The following is a 12171-nucleotide window of genomic DNA, read 5'->3' as shown; positions in this document are numbered from 1 at the left end:
TAAAATATACTTTATAAAAATATATGTATAATTATATATTTTAATATATAATTACATATGATATAATATGTACTATATGTTATATTAAAATATAAAATATATTAAAAATATATAAATATGTATGTAGTGAATAACATATATATACACACACATACTACATAATCAAAACTTATAGTAAAACAACAACAACAATCTTCTAAGTCAAAATTAAGCCTTAGTTTTCTTGCTTTGGGACCCAAACTTTACTAATAAGGGAGATATTGACAGAATAGATTTTTAAGTCCTCTGGCGGAGATTAAAATGGATCGTGCCCTGGAAACCAGCAAGGTTCATGAACCCCTGTCATCCTGAGCTGTTTCCTTCCCCAGTGGGTTATGCCTGCTTGGGAGGAGGGGTGATGTAGGCGTGTGTGTTTGTTTAGTGTAGAATTCTTGGCAAACCTATCATGCTGGCAGGTGCCGAAAAGTAAAATCCTCTTTTTCCAATCCAGAAAAACTCCGATGCCAGCATGCCCGTTTCCCATCATCGTCCTCACAGCTCCATCAGGCAAAGAGCCATCTCTCTTAGTCCTCAGGAAACAGTGGTGGTATCTGACTGAGTGATAGCGCTCGCAAGGTTAAAGGGAGGGTCAGGTTTGGGTGTTTTCCTCTGTGGGTTCTGTCACTGAAGATTCATTTCCCAACTGCAAAAGACAAGAATGAAAACGGGCAGATGGTTCGGCCTCCTTCTGAGGCTCAGGGTTGGGTAGAAGAGGCGGGCTGAGGAAGCAGGAGGCAAGGGAGGTAGCAGGCATGCAGCTTGGCACCCTGGGCATCCCTGTGGTGGTGTTGCTGCCATGTGCCTGGATGGACGAGCACTATGGCACTGGGAAAAGGCAAGATTCCTCAGGGGATCAACCTCAGAATTCGAGGCACTCAATGTGCATCTGTATAAGAGATGACAATGCCGATAGCATGGCAGATTATGATCAGCCTTGGCAGGGAGCTGCAGGCAGGGCTTTGTGGTTTGGAAAGCTGCAGCAAACAGGTAGGGCACAAGGCGCCCTCGGAAACACACCCTTCTCTGCCCAGGGCTGCCACCACCACCCACACCCAGCTTCCTCCCACCATGAGCTCAGCTTCCATTTCCTGCCTCCTTTGACTGGTCAGGGAGGCTGGTGCCACCCATTTTGGGCCCTGAGAATATTACCTGTAACACGTGGTGCCCAGCTTTTTGTGGGCCCACTGACTTCCTGTGTTGCCCACGGCCCATAGATTGGTCAGCATCATTATCCACTTAGATTTTCTTGGCAGGCGTAGAAAGGAATTGAGCCAGCCCGGAGTGTTCGATGCTGAAATCAATTGAGAAGTAGGTTACAATCTTGCCAATCAGAAGGAAAGAGCATCTCTGCAGGTGGATGTGTATGTTACAATTCGGGTTCTGAACTGGTGGTTTTGATATTACATCTCTAATCTTAATCTCAACCACCACAACCTGCTAAGAACCAAACTAGCCAGAGGAAAAGATTAAGTAGATAACATTAGCTTGAACAATGCACCAGCTAAAAATGGAATTACGGCTCTCTCAAATAACATACAAAAGTAATAAAAATATCCTTGAGGTTTTTGGGGATGCTTTACCTTAGGGTACCAGGTGATTAAAAGAGACTGTTGCCAGCCATTATACCTGACCAGTTTGTCCTTTTATTTCTATTTTTTTGAGACAGAGTCTTGCTTTGTCACCCAGGCTGGAGTGCAATGGTGCGATTTTTGGCTCATTGTAACCTCAGCCTCCTGGGTTCAAGCGATTCTCCTGCCTCAGCCTCCCAAGTAGGTGAGACTACAGGTGCACACCACCACACCTGGCTAATTTTTGTGTTTTTAGTAGAGACAGGGTTTTGCCATGTTGGCCAGGCTGGTCTCAAACTCCTGACCTCAGGTAATCCACCCACCTCGGCCTCCCAAAATGCTGGGATTACAGGCAAGAGACACCACGGCCGCCAGGCCCAGTCTGTCCTTTTAAAACATACCTACTGCCTTGATCAAACTGTATCCTGTTTCAGGATAGTCAGCCTCCCATCTGATCACTAATTTTGTTAGACATAAGTCTGATACTAGAGCAGATATATTTTGAGAGTAAATGTCACTAGGTTTTGCTCTGGAATCCTACCAAAAACGGTGAGTGCCAGCCGGGGCAACAGAGTGAGACCCCATCTCAAAAACAAGAACCAAAGACCAGTGAGTGGCTTATTGTCTGACACCCACAGGAGCTTCCTCACCTTCTTGCTGTCTGGTTACAAAAAGCAAAACCAAATCTGTTGTAGCCACTACAATTTCAAAGCAAGGCCAGATCTGATCATTTGCATGCATAAATTTGTACACTCACTGATTTATTCTTTATTCTGCTTGATCTTTAAACTGTGTTTTTGTTCAACCTTATATTATGGAGAATTTCAAACCTATGCTGAAGCAAACAGAATGGTGTCATGAACCCTCATGTCCCCATCACATAGTCCAACAACCATCAACCCTGGCCAGGGTTCACTTCCATCCTCCTCCTTGTTATTAAAAACAAACAGGCTGGATGCGGTGGCTCACAGCTGTAATCTCACCACTTTGGGAGGCCGAGGTGGGCAGATCACTTGATGTCAGGAGTTCGAAACCAGCCTGGCCAACATGGCGAAACCCCATCTCTACTAAAAATACAAAAATTAGCCGGGCATGGTGGCACAGGCCTGTAATCCCAGCTACTCAGGAGGCTGAGGTAGGCGAATCGCTTGAACCTGGGAGGCAGAGCTTGCAGTGAGCCGAGATCGTGCCACTGCACTCCAGCCTGGACGACAGAACGAGACTCCGTCCCCAAAAAAATAAAAAATAAAAAAAATACTAAAAAACAAACAGACTTCTTGTCATTTTATTCATAAACAAGTTAGTATGTATCTTGAGAAGGAATGGCATTCTTTTTTACGTGACTCCAATACCATTATCACACCAAAAGAAGTGATACTATATAATTTACTATATAACTATAATTTACTGTATAAATTTACTATAATTTACTCTATAACTATAATTTATAGAATTTATATATTGCATATATTTTATTGCTTTCCTTTAAGTTAAACAGTGACCTTTGGCCAAAAACAACAAAATCTTACTTGATATTATTTGACTCAAATATTTTGTATTTCTAAGGGAACGTTTGCTTTTCTGAAAACTCATTCACTAGCTCATTTCATGCCCATAACTAGGCTTGTAGGGAAGCCTAGGGAATGAGAGCAAGGGAGCGTGGCTGAATCAGCACTAATTGTAGCTCTGAACTTGCCTTGCCCTGATAGCCAAGGCAGATGGTGCCAGTGACCCCTCCCCAGGGGACTGCAGACTTTGAACACACACTTGTCTTCCGTCCCCTCCCTCTGTGTCGAGTGCCAGGGTCAGTCTAGGTGTCTGCAGAGGACCGGTTGTTTGCCCAAGGAAGACGCTTGTGATATTCCTGGCCTGGTGACTGGCAGTCATGTGGTGGGAGGGTGGAGGCAGGGAGGGGGTGACCGAACAGAATAGGACAGCCCAGAGTGGTTTGCAGGATGCATCAAGAAATGCACACAATAACATTGGCAGCATCCACGGAGGCTGCTTCCAGGTTCTTTTTGGTCACAAAATCCCCTTGCTTCTGTAAAGCCTGCCACCTTGCTGGCTACGAAGGAGGGGTGACCCTTTCCAGGCGGTGTTGCATTTGTAGGGAGTCTGATTTGGGAATTCATACTTCCAGTCTCCCTCATCCCTGGTCTGTCCCGTATGCGGTCGGGCATGTGAGCCAAGGGCGTGCACTGCACTGCTTCGGTGTGTGTGGTGTTTGCTAAAGCCATCGGAAGAGCCCGCTGCCAATACGGGAAATGATTTTTCCTAATGCAATGCTCTCCTGGGGCTGTTTTTATGAAAATGATGTGTCGGAGTCTCTGCGGCCCCTTCACTGGCTCTGGTTGGCTTCTGGGAATGAGAGCTCAGTCGCCCCCTTGCACGGGTCCCCACCCTTGGCTTTTAGAAGGCTGACTGACACATTGCGTGTCAGTTAATGCTGCCTGCTGGAAGCCTGGGGCTTTGCCAGGGAGTGTGGATCATAACTTGCATTGTGTGCATCAAGGGCCCTGACAAGTGCTGATGGATTTGGCTTCCTTGCGGCTCCTGAGCCCTGGGCGGGGACAAAGGGCAGCATTGTTTGGCAGGGCAGGCCTCTGCCTGCGAACCCACTCATTTGCCTGACGGTGGAGACAGGTGTATCACACGCTCAGCATGCCAGAGCTATGCTGGATGATCAAGATCTAAGTTTTGTTCCCCAGGGCCAGGCTTAGAGAAGCAGACATGGCCCAAGGAATGGCCCGTGGTCACTTTTCTCCCTGAAACCAGCCCCTGACTTTTCTTTTCTCGTTTGCTCTTCTGAGCTCTCCTCCTCAAATGAGATCTTGTTAGGGAAAGCAAATGAATCTGCCCCAACTTCCTGTCCTTTGTAGCTCAGGAGGGCTAGCAGGATGCCGAGGACCCTCGCTGGGGAAGGTAAATGTGGACCACTGTTGTGCCAAGGCTGTGTGTCACCTCCTGGTTGTGCTCCACGGTGGCCCCTGCGGGAACCAGTTCATGACCCTCCCAGCCTGATGCAGCCTGGTTGGGGGAATTGCATGGGTAGATAATTTTCTTGCACCTCCTAGTTTATTGCTATAGGTGCTCCGAACTATTATCATCACTTTTAAATTAAAAATTGATTTTCATTAGGCATGATAACAGATAAATGAAGTTTAGTAAGTCAAATGGCATGAAAACCATTTTTGAAGGAAGTCAGCCATGCTCTGCCCTCTACTTACCCAACTCTGAATCTGCTCCCTGGGGGCACCTCTTTAAATTCTGATTTAGATGTTTCTTTTGATATTTACCTCCTACTTCCCAATACCATGCTCATCCTGGCATTTCTCCTTGTTTTGGTTTTAAACATTATCTATTGAATTCTTACCTTAAAACGTGAAAGTTTCCTTGGGCTTACACTGGGCTTCATGGAACTCAAGCCTTGCTAAAGCAGCTTAACCACATAAGGGTAGGTGTCTCTCATGTAACTTGAAGTACAGCAGAGGTTCAGTCTGGGTTTGGAGAAATGACTCTGTGGTACAATTGGGGACCCCTGCCTCCTCCCATCTTTCCACTCTATAATCCTTAGCATGTGTGCCTGCCTAAATTCACCCTTCCCTTCATACTAAATAAAATGACCCAGGTCAGGGGCTGTAGCTCATGCTTGTAATCCCAGCATTTTGGAAGGCTAAGACAGGTGAATCACTTGAGCTCACAAGTTCAGGACTAGCTTGGGCAACATGCTGAGCCCCCATCTCTACAAAAAATACAAAAATTAGCTTGGCCTGGTGGTGTGTGCCTGTAGTCCCAGCTACTTGGGAGACTGAGATGGGAGGATGTCTAAAGCCCAGAAGGCAGAGATTGCAGTGAGTCAAGATGGCACCGCTGCACTCCAGCCTGGTCGATAGAGCCAGACTTTGTCTCAAATAAAAAAAGTAAAATGACCCAGATTTTATACAAAGCTGCAACTATATCTACTACGCCCAGTATAGTAGATAGTAGGCAGAATAAGGGTCTCCTAAAAAGGTCTATGTTCTGGCCGGATGTGGTGGTTCATCCCTGTAATCCTAGCACTTTAAGAGGCCAAAGTGGGAGGATTGCTTGAGACTGGGAGTTTAAGGCTGCAGTGAGCTACAAGTGCGTTACTGTGCTCCAGCCTGGATGACAAAGCGAGACCCCATCTCTATTAAAAATAAAAATAAAAATAAAATAAAAAAGATGTCTGTGTTCTAATCCCCAAAAGCTGTGATTGTCTTATGCTACATGGCAAAGGGGATTCAAAGTTGCAAATGGAATTAAGGTTGCTTACCAGCTGACCTTGAGATGGGGAGGTGACCCCGGATTTTCCCAATAGACAGATATAATCACAAGTGTCCTTGTAAATGGAAAAAGATGGCAGAAGAGTATGAGTCAGAGTCGTACGAGGTGTGAAAGTCTCAACTGGCCATTGCAAGCTTTGAAGACAGAGGAAGGAGCCATGAGTCAAGGAAAATAGGTGGCCTCTAGAAACTGGAAGAGATAAAAAAACAAATTCTCCTCTGGAGCCTCCAGAAAAGCACTTGGCCCTGCCAAGGATACCTTGATTTTAGCCCGGTGAGACCCACTTCAGACTTGTGACCTCTAGAACTGTAAGGTAATACATTTGCTTTGTTTTAAACCATTCTTCATGGTTATTTATTACAACAGCAATAGGAAACTAATATACCAACCTAAAAACTATATTTCCCAGCCCATTGCAGCTGGAGGGTGACAAAATTCTGGCCAACGAGATAAAAGCAGTAGGCTGCTGACAATTTTTCTAAGAAAGTTTTGTTTTTATGAGGTAGAGGCTGTTCTTTTCGCATTTGCTGCGTTCTTCTTCCTGCCTGGAATACAGAAGAAAAGCTAGAGATGGGACAGCCACCACAGCACCATGAGGCAAGCACGAGGATGGAGTCTGTACACCAGCTCTGGTAAGACAAGACAGACAGTCAGCACTGGGCACACGCGGATATCACAGAACTGTTGCATTGTGACTGCTCCCACCGGACTTTTGTATTTGAGCACAATAAATGTCTCTTTGCTCATGAATCTGTTTTATGCCACCCTAGGCAATCCCTGAATGAAATACTCTGCTACCAGGCTCCCCCAAATCTTCCTTTTTCTTGATTTACTCCCTCCTTCTGATGGAGCATATCCTTCCATAGCTTTCTGTGGAGGAAAATTTTTTGAGAGCTTGCATATTCTAAAATGTTTTTGTCACACTTGATTGATAGTTTGTTTACTATGGAAGTCTAGGTGGAAAATCACTTTATCTTAGAAATTTGATATTATTGCTCCATTACCTTCTCATCTTGTGTGTTGCTATTGAATTGTTCCGTACTCTTCAGATTCCTTCTCTTTTGTATATGAAATTTCTCTCTTTCTCTCTCTTTCCCCCTCTCTCCTTTCCTCACCTCCTACTTCCCTCCTTTGAAGGTTATTTTATGTCTAATGAGCTGAAATTTCATGACACAGGGTCTTGGTATGGGTCTATTTTCATTCATTGAACTCGGCCCCTGATCATCCATTTCAATATGGAAACTCATGTTCACTTTCTTATTTATTTCACAATTTCCTTTCCTCAATTTTTTTCTGTTCTTCTTTTGGAATTCTTATTTGTTGGATCTTGGAACCCCTGGTTTGATCTTCTTTTTCATCATTCTGTCTTACTGTTTCTCTTAGTAAGGAATAAGAGAAACTTAGTAATTTTTAAAAGCTCTAGTTGCCATAAAATTCCTTCTTGTGGCCTTCTGTTCTTCTCTCCTGAAGGCAATTCTTTCTTCTGTCTATCCAGGGATAATAATGAAAGGAGGTCACCGTTTTTCTTTTTTTTTTTTCTTTTGCTCCCTATTTTCTCCAGGTTTCTTTCTCCTTCCCTGCTCCCACCACCCCCACTGCCCCACACTATTTTCTTATTTTAGTCTCTGTCTTTCCTACTGGGAATTTTCTCTGACTGCCTGATGATGCTTGCCTCATTGAATGCTCTGGATGTAGGGGTGGAGGTGGATGGGACCAGACAGCTGGTAAATCTCGCTGTAGGGCACTTAGAGAGAGACTCCACTTTTCACTGGAGACTCTTAAATATCACTATGCTTAGGGCTTTCTCTTGGGATGATCTATCTTACCACAGAGGAATCCAGATGGTTCTCATGGGTGGATTGTAAGTTGGTCTCTAACATTTGGAGAGCAAACTAGATGAAGGGGCATGTAGATATTTCTCTAGTACCCCTGTCTTCTGGTCCTTGTGCTGCCCCTGCCCTGTGCAGTCCCCACTCCTGGACTCTCCCTGGTCCAGTTTTGTCTCCTGTTGTGGCGGACGAGGAGTTGCCTGGTGCATAGGGCAGGGGTGTGCTGGGGATCCGGGAGCTCCAGTGGCTTGGTACAGACTCTCAAGGAAGCCTGCTGTTCCCTGCCCCATTGCACACACTGCTTTGGGAGACAACAGGTGACTGCATCCAATTCCTTGCATCCTGGTTTGTCAAGGTGTGGGTTGGCTACCTTGCATGGCCTCTTCCTCTGTAGTCAGTTGTGCTTCAACTTTTTTTAATCAGCTAAATCCGTTGCTGACATTTTTTTTTTCTTCTTTTTTTTCAGGCAGTTTTTATGGTTTTGTTTAAACACAAATAAGACATGCACGTGAGCTGTGTATTCCTGTTCTTCGCTGTGCAGCCTGGCATTGGGGTTGGTGGCTGTGAGAGCAGCTGGGCTGCTCTTTCCATGTGGCTTTGCCATTTTTGGAGGAAACATTGTGAACCATCTCAGCACAGTAAGATTTGTTGCACATCGGCAGCACTTCTACCTCCTTGACATTGTGGACCAGGAACTTCCGGAAGCCACTGGGCGGCATGTGCTTTGTTTTTTTGTGACTCCTATAACTAATGTTGAGCAGCCCTTGAACTTTCTATGAACCCTGTTGTCAGTACCTCTGGGTTTCTGCCATTTACACTTAATTTTGACATATGGATCTGACTGGTGCCAGATGAACTTCTTGGTTCTGTTTTTCACAATCCTGGGCTTCACGAGGGGTCTGAGGGTGGCCACGACGCTGAGTAGGAGATGGCTGCCACCTCCGTAGGCAGTGCCAAGGAAGAGAGAAGAGAGAGCTGCTGACTTTCAAAACCCTCTCATGTCCTCTCCTCTCTCATTCTCCTTGTCTTTCTGACTTTTTTTATCTTTTAATTTCGTTTACTATCATTTCAGGGGCTTAGGGAAGGAGTGGAAAAGATCATGTTGTATTAAGCCATTCAAGCATTGCTATAAAAAAAATCTGAGACTGTAATTTATAAAGAAAAGAGGCTTAATTGGCTCATGGTTCTGCAGGCTGTACAGGAAGCATGGTGCTGGCATTTACTCAGCTTCTGGGGAGGCCTCAGGGAGCTTACAATCATGGCAGAAGGTGAAGGGGAGCAGTCACATCACATGGCCAGAGCAGAAGCAAGAGAGCACGGGTGGGGGGATGCTGCACAGGCTTAAATGACCAGATCTCATGAGAACTCACTCACTATCATGAGGACAGTACCAAGGGGGAGAGTGCTAGACCATTCATGAGAAATCCACCCCCATGATCCAATCACCTCCCACCAGGCCCCACCCCTGACACTGGGGAATTACAATTTAATGTGAGATTGGAGTGGGGGCACACATGCATACTTAATCTACCACGTTGAACTGGAAGCCTTCCTGATCTTTAATTGCTTATTATTCCAGTAACACTCCAGTAACCCAGGCCCAACAAATCCCCGTATTTCACTGGTAGAAACTGAAGCTTTGTAATATTTAAAGTAGCTACTGACACATAACAAATATTTGGTGGATTACTCTGGGCCCACAAATATTAATTACTTTATATTATGTGTCATATGCGGGAGATAGAAAAATAAGTAAGGCAAAATTGCTGCTCTTAGATAAAGAACAAGGAATGTGAGTGAATTATTGAGTGCATTATTTTGTGTATTCCTCAAATAAAGTTTTCGTAGAGGTTAGAGAAAGTTTAAAGCCATGAGAAAACTCTTCTGGGTTTCCCTCCTAAAAGTAACAGTGGCCTGGAATTTGAACCCAGGTCTGGGTGACTCCACAGCCAATATGAACCATGCTGTTTTTATTGCACTGACTCTTTCCAGACCTGACAGCTCATGGCTCAGCTCAGAGTCTTCACATTTAGCCTTTGATGTCTCTGCCTTTCTTAGCTTATTTTTGTCCTCATGCTGCCCCTCAGGCTGCCGTGGCTCTGTAAATCATGTCTGATATGATTTGGCTGTGACCCCACCCAAATCTCATCTTGAATTGTAGTTCCCATAATCCCCACGTGTCATGGGAGGGATCTGGTAGGAAGTAATTGAATCATGGAGGCTGTTTCCGCCATGATGTTCTCGTAATAGTGAGTAAGTTCTCATGAGAGCTGATGGTTTTATAAGGGGCTTCCCCTTCGCTCACACTCATTCTTCTCTCTCCTGCCGCCATGTGAAGAAGGACGTGTTTGCTTCTCCTTCCATCATGATTGCAAGTTTCCTGAGGCCTCCCCAGCCCTGCAGAACTGTGAATCAATTAAACCTATTTCCTTTATAAATTACCCAGTCTCGGATATGTCCTTATAGCAGCATGAGAATGGACTGATACAGTGTCCCTATCTGTGGTGGGTTGCATAGTGTCCTCCACCAAAATCCATGTCCACCTGGAACCTCAGAATGTGACCTTATAGAATCTTTTCAGATGTAGTTAAGGATTGAGATGAGATCATATGGGATTAGAGTGAGCTTCAGTGATTGTGTCCTTATAAGAGACAGAGAAGGACACACAAAGACAGGCAGGAAAAGGCCATATGAAGACAGAAGCAGAGATTGGAATGATGTTGTCACAAGCCAGGAAATGCCAGTGTATTAGTCCATTCTTACGCTGCTAATAAAGACATACCTGAGACTGGGTAATTTATAAAGGAAAGAAGTTGAATCAACTCACAGTTCCACATGTCTAGGGAGTCCTCACAGTTATGGCAGAAGGTGAATGAAGAGCAAAGTCAAGTCTTACATGGCAGCAGCAGGAGAGCAAGTGCAGGGGAACTCCTCTTTAGAAAACCATCAGATCTCGTGAGACATGTTCACTATCACAAGACCAGCACAGAAAAAACCTGTTCCTGTGATTCAGTTACCTCCAACTTGGTCCCTCCCACAACACATGGGAATTATGGGAGCTATAATTCAAGATGAGATTTGAGTGGGGACAAAGCCAAACCATATCAGCCAGGAATCACCAGGAGCTGGAAGAGGCAAGGAAAATTCTCTCCTAGAGGCTTTGGAGGGAGTATGGCCCCACTGACACCTTGGTTTTAAACGTCTAGCCTCCAGAACTCTGAGATAATAAGATCCTGTTGCTTTAAGCCACCAGAGGGTGGTAATTTGTTATGACAGCCCTAGAAAATGAATGCACTGTCCAACGCTGGAAGAAGAGGGGAGGCTAGTACCAGCTGCATGCCTTCTTTTTCTCACAAAAGCCTAAGGTTCCCTAGAAGCATCTGAGCTGACTTCCTATAGCATCCAACTGGTCAGAAAGATGTAATATGGCCTGGGAAGTCTGGAAAAACAAAAGTAGAATTTAATTTTTCCAAATGTGGCAGTTCTGAGTTTCAATGACACTCTATCTTCTCCAGTTGTAAAAATGACCAGGACACACCAAGAAGTCAGCTTATTGTTCCCAAAGGCAGGAGATAAGGGAATGTCTTCCTCATCTCTGCCTTTCCCTTCTTTTCCCACGACCTCCTTTCTTCTTATTTTCCCCTCCCTCTCCAGCTGCCTCCAACTATATGTGACTCAAAGGATGCCATGAATAGTAAAAAGCAATATGCAATGAACTCACCCAGTAGATAGTGTGTGCTCAATAAATTACCCAAGGAGGGTGCTCAGAAAGCTAAGATTAGATATAAAAAAAGAAAGTTGAGAAAGACTTTCTGAATGCTAAGGGAAATGCATGCAGCCTTAGATATGTTTAAGAATGGAAAAAAATAGCCGTGTGTCTCACCTTAGCAAGTGCTGCTGTCCTGGAGGCTGGGTCAGGATTTGGATCAATACTTCTCACACTTGAATGAAAAATCACTCATAGAGCTTACCAAATGCAGATCTGTGGATTCCAACTCCCCATCCCCGCTCACCAGGTGGTTCCAGGGCTCAGCCTGGGACTCTGCATGTTTAAGAAGCCCCCTTGTGGAGTCTAAAGCAGGTGGTCCATCCACTGCCCATTTGCAATCGGATTCCTGAGATTCGTTCCAGCCCCAAGATTCTGAGATTCTGCAAGAGCTGCCTGAATTGATTTCCAGATACTTTTGGAAGGAAACAGCATATGGCTTTCTGGCTTTTGGGCAGTGACTTTTGCATAGCAGGCCTGCAGTCTCCCAAGAAGTTTCCATCAAGAGAACTCCCTTGTGTTTTCAGACTGCCATGGGGCCAGAGGGCATACAAGGAAGGGCAGAGCATTGCTTGGTTGTGGCAGAACAGCTGGGAAGAATCATGGCACTGCATCATCTGTTCTTATAGGTCCCATAAGCCCCCGAGGGTGTGCACACAGACTT

At 45.0% G+C, this 12171-nt stretch overlaps 1 long non-coding RNA gene and 1 pseudogene across 1 annotated transcript; both read right to left on the bottom strand.

Moving 5' to 3' along the window:
* Positions 1 to 225: 225 nt before the first annotated feature.
* Positions 226 to 11772, bottom strand: LOC129051108 (uncharacterized). Its single transcript, XR_008515167.2, has 4 exons — positions 11625 to 11772; positions 5902 to 5967; positions 1189 to 1330; positions 226 to 682 (listed from the first exon to the last, which is right to left on the bottom strand). It is a non-coding gene; the product is annotated as an uncharacterized LOC129051108 (long non-coding RNA).
* On the bottom strand, positions 6029 to 10578 carry LOC112129703 (large ribosomal subunit protein eL32-like; annotated as a pseudogene).
* Positions 11773 to 12171: the final 399 nt, after the last annotated feature.

The sequence above is a fragment of the Pongo abelii genome, chromosome 19, assembly GCF_028885655.2.
Source record: "Pongo abelii isolate AG06213 chromosome 19, NHGRI_mPonAbe1-v2.0_pri, whole genome shotgun sequence".
In the NCBI taxonomy this organism is placed as follows: Eukaryota; Metazoa; Chordata; class Mammalia; order Primates; family Hominidae; genus Pongo; species Pongo abelii.
The sequence above is the reverse complement of the archived record's forward strand: the minus strand, read 5'-3'. Positions and strand labels throughout refer to the sequence as shown.